Source organism: Gekko japonicus, unplaced genomic scaffold, assembly GCF_001447785.1.
Source record: "Gekko japonicus isolate JY-2015 unplaced genomic scaffold, Gekko_japonicus_V1.1 scaffold232, whole genome shotgun sequence".
In the NCBI taxonomy this organism is placed as follows: Eukaryota; Metazoa; Chordata; class Lepidosauria; order Squamata; family Gekkonidae; genus Gekko; species Gekko japonicus.
In genome coordinates this window covers 91,395-109,710 of record NW_015162481.1, presented here as the reverse complement: position 1 = coordinate 109,710, position 18,316 = coordinate 91,395, and the positions used below count along the sequence as shown (strand labels likewise).

The window sequence follows — 18,316 nt, the reverse complement described above, 5'->3', positions numbered from 1 at the left end:
GGGGGAAATTAACTTTGATGAAGAGTCAAATGTTATTTTTGCTGATTTATGCCTATTTGGAAAAATGAAATTATGTTTTTTTGTTTTATTGTAATATAAATGCATGAAGTAATTGTTAGGTTATTTGTTCTCTATGATGTCTTTACCCCTTAATTTGACTTTATATAAGTGAAAATTTCAGAGGCATATATTTTATAAATTGCTGGAATAAATAATTATTAAAAGGGAATAAACAGGGTTGAGTAATAACTGAAAATGTTTGGATAGAAAAGTAGATATTTTGATGTATAGATAAAAAATAATTTGACATTATGGGGAAATAATTTGATTATAATATATAGATAAAAGTTATGGTGATGGGAGAAACAGGCATTTAGTTACGTTTGATGTTAAGCTGTATGTAAGTTGTAGTAAATGCATATTATACAAAAGGATAATATTGATTAATAGGAGGTGGAAGGGATTGGAAACGTTCATTTTTGGTTGATGTAAGTTTATTTGGGGGGGGAAACAAGTATATAATCATAGTTACAATAAGATATTGACAAAAGAAGTTGAAAATATATGGATAGGAAATTTGTAGAGGAATGAAAGGGGATAAATAGTGGTTAACGATTATTTGAGAAGTAGTGAGAACCTTATCTAGAGAGAAAAATGTCTGTTTTGATTGTAAAGGTTAATTTGAATATATCTAGTTAAATCTTAAAAGATGGTTCTTATGAAAATGTGTGCTCAATTGTAATACTGTTAAGAACTAGTTGTATCGCTGTATACAGAAAATATTGGAAGTGTATGTTGATGTTTTGTTTTGTTTTTGTGTTTATGTGGTGTGTGTCTATCATTTCTAAAAATTCAATAAAAAGATTATTTTTTAAAAAGGTACAAGAATTATAGTTACTGTGGCTATGATAAAAAGGAAACAGTAATGCTTAAGTTTGGCTGTCTTCCCATATATCTGGCACTAATCATATATTTTGAGAATCGGTAAATGACACATAAACCCAAGAAGATGTTCAGATCCATGAGATAGTTCTTTAAATTAATATGACTTTTCTACAAGGGGGGAGGGGGCTTAAGGTCCATCAAACTACTTGAGTGAGGTATAATCAGTTATGGCTACAGTCTAGCATGGGGTTATATGAATGTAAGCTCATTCAGAGCAGTTACTGAGATCTACTTCTTGCTAAAGTGGTAAGCCTGTATCTCTGCTGTACTGCTTCAAATGAAGGTTCACATCACTGAATGCTCCTCCACACCACTCAAGCCCTCCCTACTGAAAACCAGTAAGTCAACGGAAAGGTTCTAGCTGAGCCTTCTCCACAATATGCTAGTTTTCTATGCACAGGAAATTTCTTTGAATGGTAGTCAGTCAACTGGTCAAATATTTGGTCAGTCAACTGGTCAAATATTGTCCGACATTAATCAAGTATTTTGAAACATTAGCTTTATTAGAATAAAAGTAGCTATTTTAATCAGACAGGTTGAATGGATGTTGGATTAATTTGTTTTGGTCATTTGCATAAATGTTTTGTTACATTAAGGTTATATAAAGGTTCCTTAAACATGAATGATTCACTGAGCATTTTTTCTCTTTGCAGACTGAACCTGGTGTTCCAGGAATGTTTTCTTAATGAAATAAGAATGGGGATGTCTGCTTCTGGTGAGAAGCACAGAAAAAGGGGTCCCCAGTGGTTCCCCTGAATCAGAAAACACTAACATTTCCCCATGCTTTCCTCATACTTCCCAGTAGCAGTGGACTCTCCTGAGGAGTACCTCATTGGCACCAGTCTTCCCTGCCACTGATCCTCCAAAGGATTAAGAAAGGGGGAATGATAGCAGCAGGGAGAGCAAGCTCCAGCAGAGACCTCTTCCTGCAGATGTAGCAATGAAGCCCTATTCAAATTGGGCCTGGATGGAGCTCACACATCACAACAGTATGAAGAGGGTCTGTAAGCCATGGGTAGTCATTACAGCTCCCTATACTTGAAAACCACAGCAAGCCATACTTAAGAGCAAAACAAGAAAATGGAGGAGGAAATCCATGAATGACAGATGAATGAAAGTGAAGGGGGAGAGACAGCCCACAGCACAATTCCATTCTCTGATGATTAGAAGACAATGTGACATCTAAATTTAGTAATTAAGATTGCAATTTCTGAAATCCGTCTTCCAATCTAAAAAAAAGTCTGCAGTATTACCTAGAATTTTTCCACTGAGTTTTCACATTATACCAACTCAAACAGAGAAATCTCATCTAATAGAATTTTTAAAAACCTACTGACCTATATTTTAGCTGGCATATTTTGTCAAGTGAACTGTAGCCTGAGGTGATTTAGCTGCTCCTTTCAATGGGAATAATACGAAGTCTGGTTTGTTTCTTATACATACTTTTTACCTATCCCAGAATAGAGAGTGTGAGAAAGTGTATGTTCACAAGTTATAAGCACCATGAGACAACTTTTGTTTATGCAACTGTTTTAAAAACAAAGCTGTGTTTTATAACACCTCAAAGGCCACCATAATCAAACTGTACGCAATGTTTTAATTTTATTTAACCACCACCAGGGAACTGTAATTTGGGAATGACGGGAAGTAAAATCAGTGCATTGTAAATATCACAGTGAATACCACCCTAAAAGAATTATTCTTGGCTGGTCTTTAAACACAAGAACAGGAAAATAACTTACTTTGCTCTTTTAGTGGCTTTTATGAAATTTCAGTATTTTGTTTTCAAATAACCTTTTTCATGACTCTCATTTAAGATTAGGCTTACTTATGAAGCTAGAATACATTCTCCACTGAAAAGTAAAACCCATTGCCAAAAGACTTTTAAATCAATTTATCACCTGGCTTTTAGGCACTGCAATTTAAATAAAATGTAAGCATTGCAAAAGATTAATTCAAATGTCTCTTGGGTTCTTAAAAGAACAGTCAAAGGTGCCAGTTCTTACTGACTAGCTTGAGAAGTGCTCAGAGCCCCTCTGTATCTAGTGTGACTGCAGGGACTAAGAAATTTAAGTCCACTGACCAAGTACCTACTCTTGACTGCAACCTTGACATTGATTTCACAACACAAACCTTCATATTTCAAGGCAACCACTGAAAACAACTACCGTGCTCCCATCTGGCTCAGTATTTAAGAGGTCATTCCTAGAACAACACTATAGAAAGCTTATCTTAAACAAAAGAACAAAAAGATCACCATATTGAAGCAATAATATGAATGAGGTCAGCACAAAAACACAACACACTGGCTGTGATCCAGAGAACCCATTTAAATGCATACAAAGGAAGTGCAAGGCTATTTTCCTTTTTCAGCAAAACCAGACCTCTCTGCACTTCATTGCAATGCTGCTTCTGAAGCCTCTGGGATCACAGCCAGGGTTACCAGTATACAAGCACAGCTTAGTCCAGTAGGATTCAGTCAAAAAGTCTATGCATTCCCATCGAAGAGGAAAAAATGCACAAACTGCTGCATGGCAAAAGACTTTTACTCTTATTTCAGAAACTCTGGATCACCAAGGTGAAAGAAGACAGAAAAAGACTAGACCTACACAACTAAAAGATACATCTAGAACGAGTTTATTAGCCGGTTATGATAAAATTTAAAATAACTTGCCTACTATAAAGTCAGTGTAGGTTTTCTGAGATTCTGAAGGCTGCATAAGCTTAAATGTGATTAATCTACTGATTGGCATTTACAGTCCTAAGAGGTCATACTAGAAGCAACAATGTATGTAGAAACAAGACTAAGGTACTGGGAAAGTGAATCTAATAGGTACAACTAGAACAGTATTTCCCAACCTGTGGGCCCCAGTCCCAAAAGCGGATTGCAAAGGCAACAAGAGTGGGTCTTGGGCTTTTGAAGTTTTATTGATTTGCAAGTGCTCTGCTTTAGTCACCATACCAAGTAAATTTGGACTTGTGAGCCACCATAACAAAAGGGCTGGGAACCAATGAACTAAAATACCCTTTTCCAGTAAAAAAAAGTTCTAAAAATATGGACATTTCTCCAAAACGTGTCATTTTCCACCTACTATTTCTGGCCTCCAAGAACAAAATGTACTGCTTAGTCTTGCACAAATGGGGATCAGAAAGTAGATTAGAGCAGTTCCAGAAAAACAGAACACATTTGGTCAAGTGGTTAAGACAGAATAAACAGAAACTGATTCCTGACAAGACAAAGGTGAGGCTGATCGATAAGGCATCTGCGCTGGAGGGTGTTTTACTTCCTATGTTGGATGGGGTTCATATTTCTCTGACAGACACTAAAGAGCTGTGGCACCCTCCTGGACTCAGCTATATTATTAGAGAAACAGGTAGCTGTGGTAGCTAAGTATGCTTACCAACTACATTTGACACTTAAACTTGCTCCCTCCTTGGAGACTGCTGATTTGGACACATTTACCCATACGACAGTAACCCTGAGGAAGGACAACTTTATTCATGGGCTGCCTTTGAAGGCAATCCAGAAACTGCAATTAGTGCAAAATGCAGCAGCTTGTTTGCTGTCATGAGCTGGCTACAGGGATCACATTATACCTATTTCGTGGTTATGACACTGGTTTCCAAGGCTAATTGAAATTGTTCATGCTTACCATTAAAGCCTTTAATGATGTTGGAAAGGGCTGTACTCAGTGGCAGAACACATGCTTGGCATGCAGAAGGTCCCGGGTTCAATCCCTGGCATCTCCAATTAAAAACACCAGGTAGCAGGTGATGTGAAAGATCTCTACCTGACACTCTGGACAGTCACTGCCAGTCTAAGTAGATGATATGGACAAATGGCCTTATTCAGTATAAGGTAGGTAGGTAGGTAGGTAGGGGTGTGTGTGTGTGTGTGTGTGTGTGTGTGTGTGTGTGTGTGTGTGACCGTGACCTGGAGTCATCATCACCTGAAGGACTATCTCTACCAGTCCATACAGCCGCTCCATGTAGAACAATAATGCCTTCTGGTGGTTCCATTCATGTGCTTTTCAGTAGCCGCTCCAAAGGACATTAGAATATCCAAATCTCTTCTGCAGTTCCAAAGATGATAGAAGACTGAATTTTTTAGAATGAGTTTGGGGCTTACCTCAATGAGTTCTCATCATAATATCCTGGCTTTGAAGGTCAACTGCTTGGACTTATTAAAAATTATCATTGCCAAATATGTCTTTTAAATGAACAAATGTTTTTGTTATTATCCCGGGCCTCACTTTCTCAGAGAAAGGCAAGCTTATAAATGTTTTAAACAAATACCTTTGAAAGAAAAACTATCAGTAGCCTTTTAAAAAATACTTGCCAATGTCTGGATGCTATACAACTTCAAATTACTTTGTCAAACAGGACATAAAATATACACCAACACTTGGCCAGTGGAGTAACACTGAATTATTTAAATACCTATGATTCTGGGGACAGGCAGGAAAATGTAGGAATTCAACTGGTAACTTCCATAATAATACATTTTTTCTCCATTTCTTTATTCTTTAGTAAGCCTTGAGTATCAGTGAGAAAGGCAAGTTATAAAGTCTGTGCAAAGAACTTTCAACAAAGCATCAAGAGGAAAGTTTACACACTTTATGGGTTGAAGACATAAAATGCGAACCTAGATTAGATGTGAGACTTCTCCAAACACAGAAAAGAAGAAAAGAGCTCTTTAAGGGTAAGGACTTGGTGTGCAGAATGAGTCCGCACCAGTGGAATGCCTCATTTACCTCCCTTGCTCCATTTTCTGAAACAACCAAATTAGGAGGCAATCCTTCTAGTATGTCATGCTTCTTAAACATATGGTATATATCTCTTCTTTGAACCAAGAAATAAAATAAGGTTCCTCTCTGTGGGCAATCACCACTCAGAAATGAAGAGGAGCAATCTGTGCCTGAGTGGTGTAGTGGTTACAGGGCTGGACTGTTGAGGCAGGGGTCCCCAGCACCTCACCTGACACCTACTAAGTGTTTTCAGAAAGTGGGTGGAGCTAGGTGGGGCTCTTGCCCAGGACAGCTTCTGATACACTATTGGAGATCTGATTGGCGGCACAGATTAAAATAGTTGCTTCAGCAGCAATCGCCACCAGTGTTAGAATCTGTCTCTCACTCCTCTTTCCTGGGGTATTTCTTAAACTACCCTTCTTCTCCCCTGAACTTGGACTTCCTCTGGGGGAGATGTGGTTCCACCTCCCGCAGCAGCCATTATGTGGTTGCATCCACGACCCTGTGTCGAAATTCCAAAGGTGCCTGCAGGCTCAGAAAGCCTGTGGACCCCCTGATTGGGGGAGACCCAAGTTCAAACTTGTGAAAGATTTAAAGCAATCCAAATTTCTGACACCTAAAATAAAGTAATGATGTTCCATCTACAGACAAATTAAATATAAGCTTTTTAATTGGTAGCTTCTTTCTTTAATTTTCTATTATTAACATTTGCTGTTAGTGTTTCTGAAGAAGTGAAATATTTCCATCTCATAGCTTTTTGCTGCCTATACCATCTGGCATTTCTTCCTGCATTTAGCAATAGGGCTGAAATAAATGTGGCTAGCACATCTGACACAGCAATTTAGCGCAAAGATGTATGCACACGAATTACTGTTGGCATCAGTGCTACTATAGATACAACATTTGTTTCAACTGCTGATGCTTCAGCAAAATGCAACATAAATGTTTTACCACGTATGTTAGTTTTAAACATGGGATCACATGAACTGTTATTAACCGGCTTTCAAGAAACTAATAGGATCAGTTGCAGAATTCGTTGTTCCATGTATGGACCCATCAGATGTTTCTCTGATATTTAATACATAGATAGTGACATGCCCCCCTGAGTGCCAGACATTTACTTACTTATTTAATTTATAACTGGCTTCCTAGCTGAGACTCAGGGCAGATTATATACTACGGCTCCTAACCAAAAAAACTCTTACAAATTGAAAACTACCCTTCAATATGACTCCATAACGACTAACACATTGATCCAACTTTCACAGTACATGGCACATGTCAGATATATGAAGAGGTCTTCCAAGTCAGAATATGTTCCAGGCTACAGACAAAAAAAAAGCTTCTTACATAATAGATCTAAAGCCCAAGGTAACAAGACATAGCTGCAGGTATAATACATTGTATAGAGGACAAATGAATTTAGGAACCCATCAGAGCAGATGTGATGCTTTATACTAGCAACACAGTAGTGAGAGCACTCCATTTTCATTTGAAACAAAAACCTAAAATTTATTACGAATTCCCTGTTTTCTCCTTCTGAACTTCAAGAACTACAGTTTAAATTTGCAATAAATCAGCTACCAAAAAAAGTCTGCAGTGCAGACCATACAGCCAACCCCCTTTCATCAAAATGATGAACCGTGCTTAAGGCCAGGGAGGAGAGAGTGAGTGAATGTATGTGTGGGCTCATTAAAGAGATCTGAGGCTCTTAATAACTAATAGAAGCTGTAGGACCGGACCGAGTAGCACTGGGAGTGTTGCAAGCAATTTTAAAGGACTGAGAAGCAAAATGCTTTGGTTAAACAGATGTCCGACTTCCTTTAAAAGGGTGGGTAGCCACTCTAGTTGTAGTTTTCTGTTGAGGTACCTGCCATGACAGTTGAATACCCTTCCCAGACTTATTCTAATATAGAGCCGTATTTTTGGGTACCAGCTAAGCCTTTTTGTTTACTCAGGCCATTTATTCAGTTTGCTTTTTTCCTACTGGACCTTTCTTTATCGCCAATTTAGAGTACATGGCTGTCTTCATAGTACTGTTACTGGGTTGGACCCAGCTATTCTCCAGCCTTGAGCCTTCCTTTAACTTAAGTGGCTCTTCCTCCAATGGAAGAGCCACTTAATTTGAAGGAAGGCTTCAAACCAAAAGGACCCAAAAGGAAATTTGGAGTGTAAGCATTTGAATAAATAAACTTTGCTCTGCGGAGTGGAAGGACTGGGGTAGGAGCCACCCCCATTGCTTAAATGTCATTAATTTTATTATTGGTGTTTTTCAACTGTTTTCTGCTACTGCTGTTATAGTATTTTAACTGCTGCTATTTTAGTATATTTATAATGCTAGATACTTTAACTGTTCGTTTAAACATGGTAAGCAGCTACATGTCAAATATTGTGTAAAGGTCTGCTTGCCAAATGCTAAAAAAGAGATACTATAGCACTGGAAAAAGTTCAGAAAAAGGTAACCACAAATGATCAAGTGATCAGAGTGCCTTCCCTATGGGGAAAAGCTAAAGGCATGTGGGGCTTTTTAGATTCCTGGGGGTATGCCAAACAGAATAATACCGGGCTTGGGCTTGCTGAGTAGACTTGCCTAGGTTTGCTCCCTAAAAAGGAGATATGAAGGAGGTTTATAAAAATTATACATGAGGTCAAAAACGTGGACAGACAGCTTTTCCTGCCACTTGGTACCCACTGAAGTTGATAGGCAGGACTTTCAGGATAGACAGAAAAATCTACTGCTTCACTTAAAGAATACCTAACTAATTCCCACACTCTCAGGAGGAATTTTCTGAGGACACACAGGGCTACAGTTGGAAATGCAAAGATCCATTCTACAAGTTCTGTTCCCTTTGTGGCTCACTAGATTCAAGCCTTTATGCAACTAGCTTTTTTTTTTTGGCCTTGAACTAATTTGGGAAGGTGAACTGCCAGTGCTTTAACTATTTGACCAACACACCAATTCTCAGTCTGACGTCAAGTACACCGTTTGCACACTCTCAAATCAATTACAATAATACTGTAAAAATACACACTTTTTTGTTCAAAACTGACTGCTCAATGGGGTTGTGGATGCCTAAACAGACTGTGCAATGTTGCATACAGCTCTTTTCCTAAATGTATGAATCGGGATTGGCTAGCTCCTGGTGGTGGGGAGAGCTTGGTCAGAGCACCATGAAAGTCCCAAATTTCCAGAAAAATGAGAAAACATACATTAGAAGTATCTGAATACTTTGCCACCAGCCATTAGTATTTGAATACTGTGCCACCAGTCACAGAATCTGTTTATTCAAGTAAAACAAAAAAGAACTTTAACTTACGTCAGGACTGGAAGTTACTTGCTTGGTAACCCACACTATCCACTGTATGACAAGTTCTCTTTCCTAGTTAGACACTTTCAGGTTCAAACCCAGTCACTGTATTTGTGCATCTCTACACTTACTTGCATTGAATTTCATTTACAATGTTGCTGCCCAGTAACTTTAGAGAGATGGATTTGTTTGCAACCTGCATGGGTTATTACCATCCAGAATAATTTGATGTTATCTACTAAAAATGGCTACTGTCACCATGTCCCTTGTCTATGAAGAATGTTATGCTTAACACGACAAAACGCCATCTTACTTTTAAAAAATGACAAATGTTTAATCATCATTCAACAGCAACAGAAAATTAGGATAGTGACATTGCCTCTCGCAGAAAATGTAGGGATGCCTCCATCTTAAGAAGTAACTTAATTTCTTGCAGTTTAGGAAATCAAGATCCACAGGACCATTAAGGTTACAAGTGCTGCTTCTACTTGGATTTACCCAAACTTAAAACTGGCAGAAGAAAAATTTTAAAAGGAGTTGGACTGAAGACCCTCGAAACAAAGCATCTGTCGCTAAGCCAGTGACACTCCATGTGTGATGAAGAACCAATTAATATGTCTGTTTTGTAGGGACACAGACAAATCTATTGTCAGAGCTCTTAAGTGATGACTCATGAGGACAAAAACATTCCAACTGAGTGACCACTCATTTGGATCCTGCTTCTTGGAATGGCCTCTCCACCTGCATGCAACTTCTGCCATGCCCTCACAGATGTCCTCTGAAGGCATCTGGATCAGAGCGGATTGGCAGTGCTGCTGTTGTTAGATCTGTCGGCTGCGTTTGACACGGTCAACCATCAGCTACTGACCCACCGCCTCACCGACATTGGAATCCAGGACTAGCCTTGCAGTGGCTTGCTTCCTTTCTCCAAGGTCGGGGACAAAGAGTGGCGCTGGGGAATCAGCTGTCCCGGAGGCACCAACTGGAATGTGGAGTGCCACAAGGGGCGGTGTTGTCCCCGATGCTTTTTAACATCTATATGCGCCCTCTTCCCCAGATTGCCAGGAGATATGGACTGGGTTGTCATCAGTATGCGGATGACACCCAGCATTATCTGTTGCTGGACGGCCAGTCTGACTCCAAACCGGAAGTCCTAGATCGGGAGTTACAGGCTGTGGCTGGTTGGTTTAGGCTGAGCCGGATGAAATTGAATCCGATGAAGACAGAGGTCCTGTGCTTGATTTGTGGCGGTCCAGGGGTACGAACCCCACTCCCGACCTTCGATGGGGCGCCATTGGTGCCAGCGCCAGAGGTTATGAGTTTGGGGGTACTCCTGGATGCCTCCGTAACAATGGAGGGCCAGGATGCAGCCACTGCCAAGTCGGCCTTTTACCACCTTCAGCTGATGAGGCAGCTGGCCCCCTTCCTCAAATATGCTGACTTGGCAACAGTGATCCATGCGATTGTCACCTCGAGACTGGATTGCTATAATGCTCTCTACATGGAGCTGCCCTTGTCGCAAATCCGGAAGCTGCAGCTGGTCCAAAACGCCGTGGCCAGGCTGGTGATGGGATTCCCAATACGGGAGCACATCCAGCCTGTGCTAAAAGCATTGCAACTGGCTGCCTACAGCATACCGGATTCGCTTCAAGGTGCTGGTACTTACCTTTAAACCCTTTATGGCCAGGGTCCGACATACCTGAGGGACAGCCTTTCCCCATATATGCCCCAGAGAGCACTGTGTTCAGGGACCCGGGAGGGGGGGGGGGGGAGAACCGGGCACGCCATCATTACCAGCCTGTTGATCCGCTTCGAACTCCTCCCCATCTGGTTGGCTCATAGCGACATGGAGCCTGTACTATGCCCTTGGATCATATTGGGGTCGGATTGCGGGATTACACACTGTTGGCGATCCCCGATTGATGAAGCATGCATAGTAGAATGCTTCAAAATGGCCACCGCCATCATCTCCTTGCGTTTGGCCACTTTCACTTTGGCACGTTTCTCCACGCCGCCTGTTTTGCGCTCAGCGTTTAATGCCGTGGCCGCCTGTTTCCGAGCCGCAGGCTCTTTGGCAGACCTCCCTGCCGCGTCGGCCTCCGGAGTCGAGAGGAAGCCGTCGTCGGTATGTGAGGGATCTATTCGGTCAAACAACTGATCAGCACTATGCAGCCTGAGGGAGAGTCGCTGCAGTAGAGTCCCCCAAGGTCCAAAGATGGGGGGAGGGAGGGAACGATAGAACAGAATTTTTTATTTTAAATTAAGGAAAGGCAGAGATATAAGTAAGTAGGAATAAGTAGGTAGGAAACACAAAGAGAAGGAGTCAAGAAACGAAGGTTGATAGACAAGAACCTAGCAATCTGCTCTCCCTTTTGAGGCAGGAAAGAAACTGAGCCTAGGGTGACTCCCACCACAGGAAACAGGAAGTTTGATTTGTTCCTGACTCTCTGAATGATGAATGGGAATCACCCACAAGATGGCCTCCACCTCAGAGGGAGAAGGCATCTGCAGGGAAGCAACATACTGGTATCAGCCTCTCATAAGATCACGTAAGCATTGGCTTGAGGATGAGAGGGGTCCACCTTTCTAAAATTCTCCTGTAGTGATCTGGATGACTTATGTTTCTACCTCCAACTGAGTATAAAGCCTATTGAAACAAACAGCTCACCCTCCACATGCTAAGGTGGAAGATGTCCAAGTCTGCTGGAAGGGGGTGTGGAGCTCCTACACATTGACTCCTACTAGTGTTAGACAAATACAACCCAGCTTATGAAGTGACATCTAAACAAACCACAGACTTCTTACTTCTTTAAGCTAGAACTACTCTCCCCCCCCCATACTGAACAATATTAAATAAAATAAAGCTATGCACACACGGAGGGGGACAGTTAAAGGAAGGGATTTTGTAAACATCTCCACATGAAGTGTACCTCTTTTGCGTGCCTTTGCCAAGATGGTGCCAAAGGGTGAGAAAAAGTTTGTAAAGCTGGAGCACATCCCGTCACACATTCTGATAATCTTCACCCACAACACGGCCCCTAAATACCTGGCGTTCAGGTAGCTGCTTTTCAGAGCTAGCTTTTTACAACCTCAATCAGCTGCTGCTTCAGTCCCATTTTTTCCCTTTGAAAATCAACTCTTCCTAGTTAACAGCAACCACAAAATCAATCAGTTTTGGCACCAAGGCTGCGCGGTATCAGAGCCGCAAACAGGCACAACATTCTGGCATTCTTTTCCTGAAAGTCCCTTTTTAAAACAGAGGATCAGGCTCTGCCTTAATAAAAAATGAACACCTGCTGAAAAGACTACCCCCAGAAGACACCAGGGAAGGCTTTGAATTCTCTGGCTAATAACCATATATGTATTTTGTGAAATTTAAGCCTAATATTTAGGCACTTATAATTAACCAGTTTACTTTAGTAATATAAGGACTTGGGCAAAATCCTTGTTGGAAGCCTGTGCAGAGTGCTTAGAAAAGAACTTTAAATAATAAAGGAAACCACACTTCTGGAGTCAAAACAGTTACATTAATATGTCTATAAAATGCAGGAGTATCCTTACCAACTATTCTTCCCAAGTGAGTAGAGGGGGTATTTAGCACCTATGCCATTAAAGTTATTGTTAACACTTTAAAAAATCATTTCCAGATCTTCCATGACTGTTAATACAGCTCCTTTTAATAAGGAGCAATCTTGCTGTGTGACAAGCACATTTTTACTCACCTGCCCTTAAACAGAGCCTTCCTGAATGTGTACATGCCCAAAGAGTCCTTGATGCCCATGTCTGCTGCAAAATATACAACTCAGACCTTCCTATTTATTTCAAAGTGAAAAAAGACATTAAGTCAGCAACAGAGAAGCCAATCCTTTCATTTTCTATTAATTTGAACTCTCCTCACATTTCCAAAAAGATGCCAAGGGCCTAACAGCTTTTAAGGTCTTGGCAGGACCTGAATTATTTGTGTTTAAAAGTTACTGCAAGTCTGTCTTACAGCAAGAAGAGATTCATTTGTTATTTAGCAGTCACTTCCAGTAAGGGGAGGGGGGGACGCAAGCTACAGTAGCAGCTTTCAGAACTATTGGCATTAAATAAAAACTGCTTTAAACAGAGGTGGAAAAACAGCTAACATGCAAACTTGTAAGGAAGTATAGAATGCAGCCTTCCAAAAAGGATATACTTTTCAAATGATGTGTTAAGAAAGCTTCAGCTAAGACTTGTTAGAGAGTAAAAAGAAACAGAAACAAGACATACAAGAGAAGCTGCTAAGACCCAGCTTCTCAATTTTAGTGAGTGTGCTGTGATGTTAAAGTTATAAACAACACCAGCACCCATTCCACAGAATTTATGGGAGATATGACAATATGGATAAATAATGCATGATTTTAATGTGTTTCTAGCTTTAATTATGTGAGAGCAACAAGAAAAGTTTGCCTTTTGAAACTGTATGTTTTCACTCTGACCTGGATAGCCGAGGCAAGCAGGGCTGACCCTGGCAAGTACTTGGAAAGGAGACCTTCAAGGAATTTCAGGGCCAGGACGCCAAGGCAAGCGACAGAAAGCCACTTCTCTGAAACGTCCAAGCTAGTAAAAGACTTGCTGATTTTCTTAAAACATTCGTAAATCATTTATTGAGGTCTGTTTAATTCGTAAATGGAAAATCTTTTCAGTAATTCGACTGAATAATTAATACACCACTATAAAAGGGTACCTGATTAAACCAACCAAGGAAGTCACAGGCAGTTATTTTGTTAATGCAGATATATCATTACATTAATTTACCTGAGAATTCTAGAAGATGTGGCAGTGCTCTCATGAAGGCATTTAATCAGCACTTCTCTGCCTTTCTCTTCTGTCTTTTGATGGTTTTGAATAAAACTGAACTTTTAGTCACTCCTACTCAACAGCTACCAATTTACAGGTAATACCACCAAGCTTTAAAAAGTGAACATTGAAATCCACCAGAAATTAACACTACAATCAAATGCTTTGCTTGCCAAGTTAAAAGACAGCAACAGTAAAAATCATAGTATGCCTACCTACAATGCAGGACTGAAACAGATATAAAATCAGGTCATGATATGACAAGTTTAACAATTTTCCCACAATATTTTAAAATGCTGCTTTGTTCTTATGTTTTCCTATACATGGCTTTAGAAGGAGGACAGAGATCTCATGGGTTTTCCCCCCCAATGCCAGTAATGAATTATTATCCCAATCCATAGGTTGTCACAGGTAAATTAAGACCTGCATGCCACCATCTCTGTACATTCCCCTATGGAATAGATTACTGGGTGGGTACTGTGGGTACGGGTGGGTACAGTGTAGCATTATTTTTTTGATATATTTGTGTGTGCACCTGGAAGTCATGACAACCTCTGACCCCTAGTGGGGCTTGGACGTTTCAGAGAGGTGGCTTTCTTCTGTCTGCCTCTGCGTCCTGGCCTTGATATTCCTTGGAGGTCTCCCTTCCAAGTACCTGCCAGGGTTGACCCTGCTTAGCTTTTGAGGTCTGATGAGATCAGGCTTGCCTGGGCTATCCAAGTCAGGGCCTGTGTAGCATTAATTTTTTAAACACCTAACATTTCAAGAGCAACATTCAAAGGACAAAACAAAGCAGACAGGTATTACAAAAATATTTGAAAAGACAAGTTAGGATTTTCTTTCAGTTCTCTTTTGTTCTATTTCACGTAGCCTCAGATTTCCCATATCTCATTTTAAGCTGCATCTGAAGACTGGAAAAAGCTTTAGAAATCACTTTTTCACAATTAGTAGTCCTTTACAACTACTTTCAAAGTTTTAAAAAAATGGCTGAAAATAGCTGGTTTCTGCTTTTGGCAGTGCAATAGCAGAAAAACAGGAAATGGCTCAGACTACAGTAATAACTCTTAAAGTTAAAACACATGCATTGGAAAGCATCTGATTTAGCCATGAAAAAGGAGTAATTCTTTTATTATGGTAGTACTATAAATGGTCATCTCTGATTGTTATACATTAAAAATGTAGACAAGTACTCCATGGGAAGTACACAAAAGTGAAGCAAAATCAGTTATACAAGCAAATACTGCAGAAGCAAACAACAGAAGTTTCCTGCCTCTAACACTAAAAAGTTGACAAGGGCAAAGATTCAGGTCTGTATGGATTTGTATAGACTAAGGCAGGTTTTGTGACCATTCTGTTAATTGGATACACGTTCTTCAGCTAGCAAATGGAAGTTTCTTTAAAACTGCCCCCCTTACCTGCATGAAAGTGGTGTCATGCTGTGAAGCCCTATGAAATAGAAGGGACTGCCAACCATCACCACCATTTCATATGAAATCCCTTCTTGCAGTGTGTACATGAGGTTAGCAATGTTCCCTCTAAGCTGTGGAGTATTGTGAGCAAAAATTCTACTTTGTGAGCTACTGGCATTAAAGTTGTGAGCAAGTGATTTGGTTACTGCATAAATTAGTTTGCTCTGGAGCCATTTTTCCTGAGCTAAGTCAAAAATGTGTGAGCTGGAGGCTAAAAAACTGTGAGCTAGCTCACACTAACTCAGCTTAGAGGGAACACTGGTTATGGGTTGATGACAGATCTTCTAACACTGTTCTTATAGTACCTCTAATTAAATCCTTTCATGAATAATAATTAAAGGAGAGTTATTAACACTGTGAAAGAGTTACGGCTACTGAGGCAGTCGATGGCAGTGGAAACTCCATGAATCCAGAAGTGATGGGAACACATCAATAGGTAGGATCAAGGATGCCTTCACACAATATTACTGAAAATATGCAATGGCTGGTATATGTTTATTTTTTGAGATTTCTATTTCACCATCAAAAAGCTCCCAGTGCAACTATATGGGTTGCTAATCTCCCATGCACAATAGATACAAAAAGAAGAAAGTGTCAGAGTGCTACAGAAGGAAAGAATGGTGAGTAAAGGTGACCAAAATGAAGACAAAACAATTCAAAATGAAACCCTGAGGCTGTGTAGAAGGCTGATGCCCAGAGAGCCTGTAAATATTAAACAACCTGCAGGAAAACCAAGTAACTTCTTACTTTGCTCCCAATAACAACTGTCTGTTAAAAAAAGAACTGTGGTATGTTTATAATAATTCATATTTTATTGCTGAGATTTTTAACTGTTTAATATGTTGAGATCCAGTTTTCTAGTTGAGGGACAAGATAAAAATTGTCTCTCCCACCCCCCCAAGTACTGGTCCTTAGATATATCAAAAACAAAGGCTGTATCATAACTTTTGCTGTGACCAACCAAAATATCACTAAACAGTGAAAAACTATTCCTACAGTAGCAGAATTTAACAGAATTGTAGTTACTAATGGTATTCTGATTTTTAAAATTTTAACAATTATGCTAAATATCAGCTTACTTGAGTGACTGGAACAAATGGGAACTTAATATAAATATATTTTTTGATCAAGCATCAGACAGAACTATAACCATTTTGTAGTAGTATTTTGTGATTTGTTTTTTAAAATACCTACACAGATAAATGTCGTAACACATGCTTCTCATAGGCAAACTTTCAATCCCAATTTCAGAAGAGCTCGTTTGGTGATTGTTTTTCCTCGCCTGATTTTTTTTAAATGCACTTTACTGACCTACTGTGCAGGTAAAAAGTCACAGAACTTAAAAAACCCTGGGGTTGCATTGAACATGTCACCACCTCCCCCCAGAATCAATGATTTCCATTTGGTAATTAAGAACATAGTTATCTCTGCAAGACACAAGGGAGAAAATTTTTAAAAATATAGTTCTGTCAATTTCATCCCATATGCTAATCTCAATGTGGGATAAAATATGACCCCAGCATTTTCAGAATATACATTGCAGTTTACAAGACATTAAGGGGCAGGGGACATGAAACTCCACAGGGCAATTTCACCATTCTCCACACACACACACACTTCTCAGCACCAATCTGACTTCTTTACTGTGACAACTAAGAGGCCTCAGTCCCTGCTTCTAGTATCCCTTTATAAGAGGAAACAACATAGCAGCTCTTTCCCAGCACCTGCCTTTAGGAACACAGGACTTAATTTAAGAGGAATATGCATCTCAGTGCATAGCCAGCTGTGGGTTAGATCCAAAGGAGCCCTTGCAGTGCACTCCTGCAAGATGCTTCTATTCACATGCACAGTGGAGGAAAGGTCACGATTTTTATACATTTCCCAGCTGAGCTGAAGCCCCTAGCCCCACAAACACTACATCCCACACTGATCCAATGGACTCCTGGCCCTCAGGAACAGCTTTTCCATTTGGGAGGTGGAAGACCGGCAGAAGACAGGGGAGGCAGGAAAAATACACTCTGTGGGCACAGCTCCCCTTGCAATTCTTCAGATCCAGTCCCCTGCACGGCAGTCAGTCATCTCTCAGATGAAGGCACTGATAGCCAGGGATCTTTCCTGTGTTCTCTCCCCCCAGCAGTCCTTTCCAACCCCAGGAAAGTCTATTCCCAAGACTGCAGGACCCACACAGACTAATAGCCATTTAGGCTGGGAGGCTGCAAGGGGGAGGGAAGGAAATTGCCTCTTTTGTTGTGACAGCTGCACTGATGGAAGATGAAAGAGAATGCAAGTTTTCCCTTTTCACCTCCCCACTGCAGCTTCCATACCTTCATGGCTATATTAGTCCTGCATCCCCAAGTATAAACTTTTGCAAGGTTTATTAGGGGAGGTACTGTTTTGGGAGGTACTGTTAGGGGAGAGGGGAACACAGGAAAAACGACCTTTGGCACTTACCCTGAAGGGTCCTTCTCCTCTGAGGTTAGGAGGACATCTCCATGGGTTATTCCCATTAGGGAGGCAGGAAATACTTTTTTCTCCTTCCTGTTGGCACCTGGGGAATAGCCCTGCCCCTCAGTTCTGGGACTCCGTAAGCAGTGAGTATCAACTAAGGCTAACTCCTCTGCGCCAAGCAGGTAAACTTCCAACATTAATGATAGAACTATAAAACAGTAGAACAAGAACGCAGAAGAAGAAGAAGAGAACAGCACAGAGAAACACAGGCAAAAGGACGATGATGAAAGCGGGAGGGCCGAGATGTCCTCCTAACCTCAGAGGAAAAGGACCCTTCACGGTAAGTGCCAAAGGTCGTTTTCCCACTGAGGTGGAGGACATCTCCATGGGACCTCCAAAAGCAGTGTCCCTTAAATGGGTGGGTCATCATCGCCAGCCAAAGGGAGAATGTGCTGAAGGACTCTTCTTCCGAATGCTGCATCGGCTGACACAATTATGTTTAGCTTGTAGTGACGAATGAAGGTAGATACCAACGTCCAAGTAGCAGCCCTGCAGACCTCCTCGACTTAAGCTCGAT

The 18,316-nt window shown here is 40.7% G+C and overlaps 1 protein-coding gene across 2 annotated transcripts in view; it reads right to left on the bottom strand.

The window, feature by feature from the left end:
- Positions 1-18,316, bottom strand: part of RNF19A (ring finger protein 19A, RBR E3 ubiquitin protein ligase) — a 64,618-nt gene that overhangs the window by 25,821 nt on the left and 20,481 nt on the right. The window contains exon 1 of one of the 2 annotated variants that reach the window (XM_015405869.1): positions 12,724-12,751. The exons of the other annotated variant lie outside the window; for it this stretch is intronic. The gene's annotated coding sequence lies outside the window, so the exon portion shown is untranslated. Of the gene's footprint in view, positions 1-12,723; positions 12,752-18,316 lie in introns of those variants that run through there. 2 annotated transcript variants of the gene reach the window in all.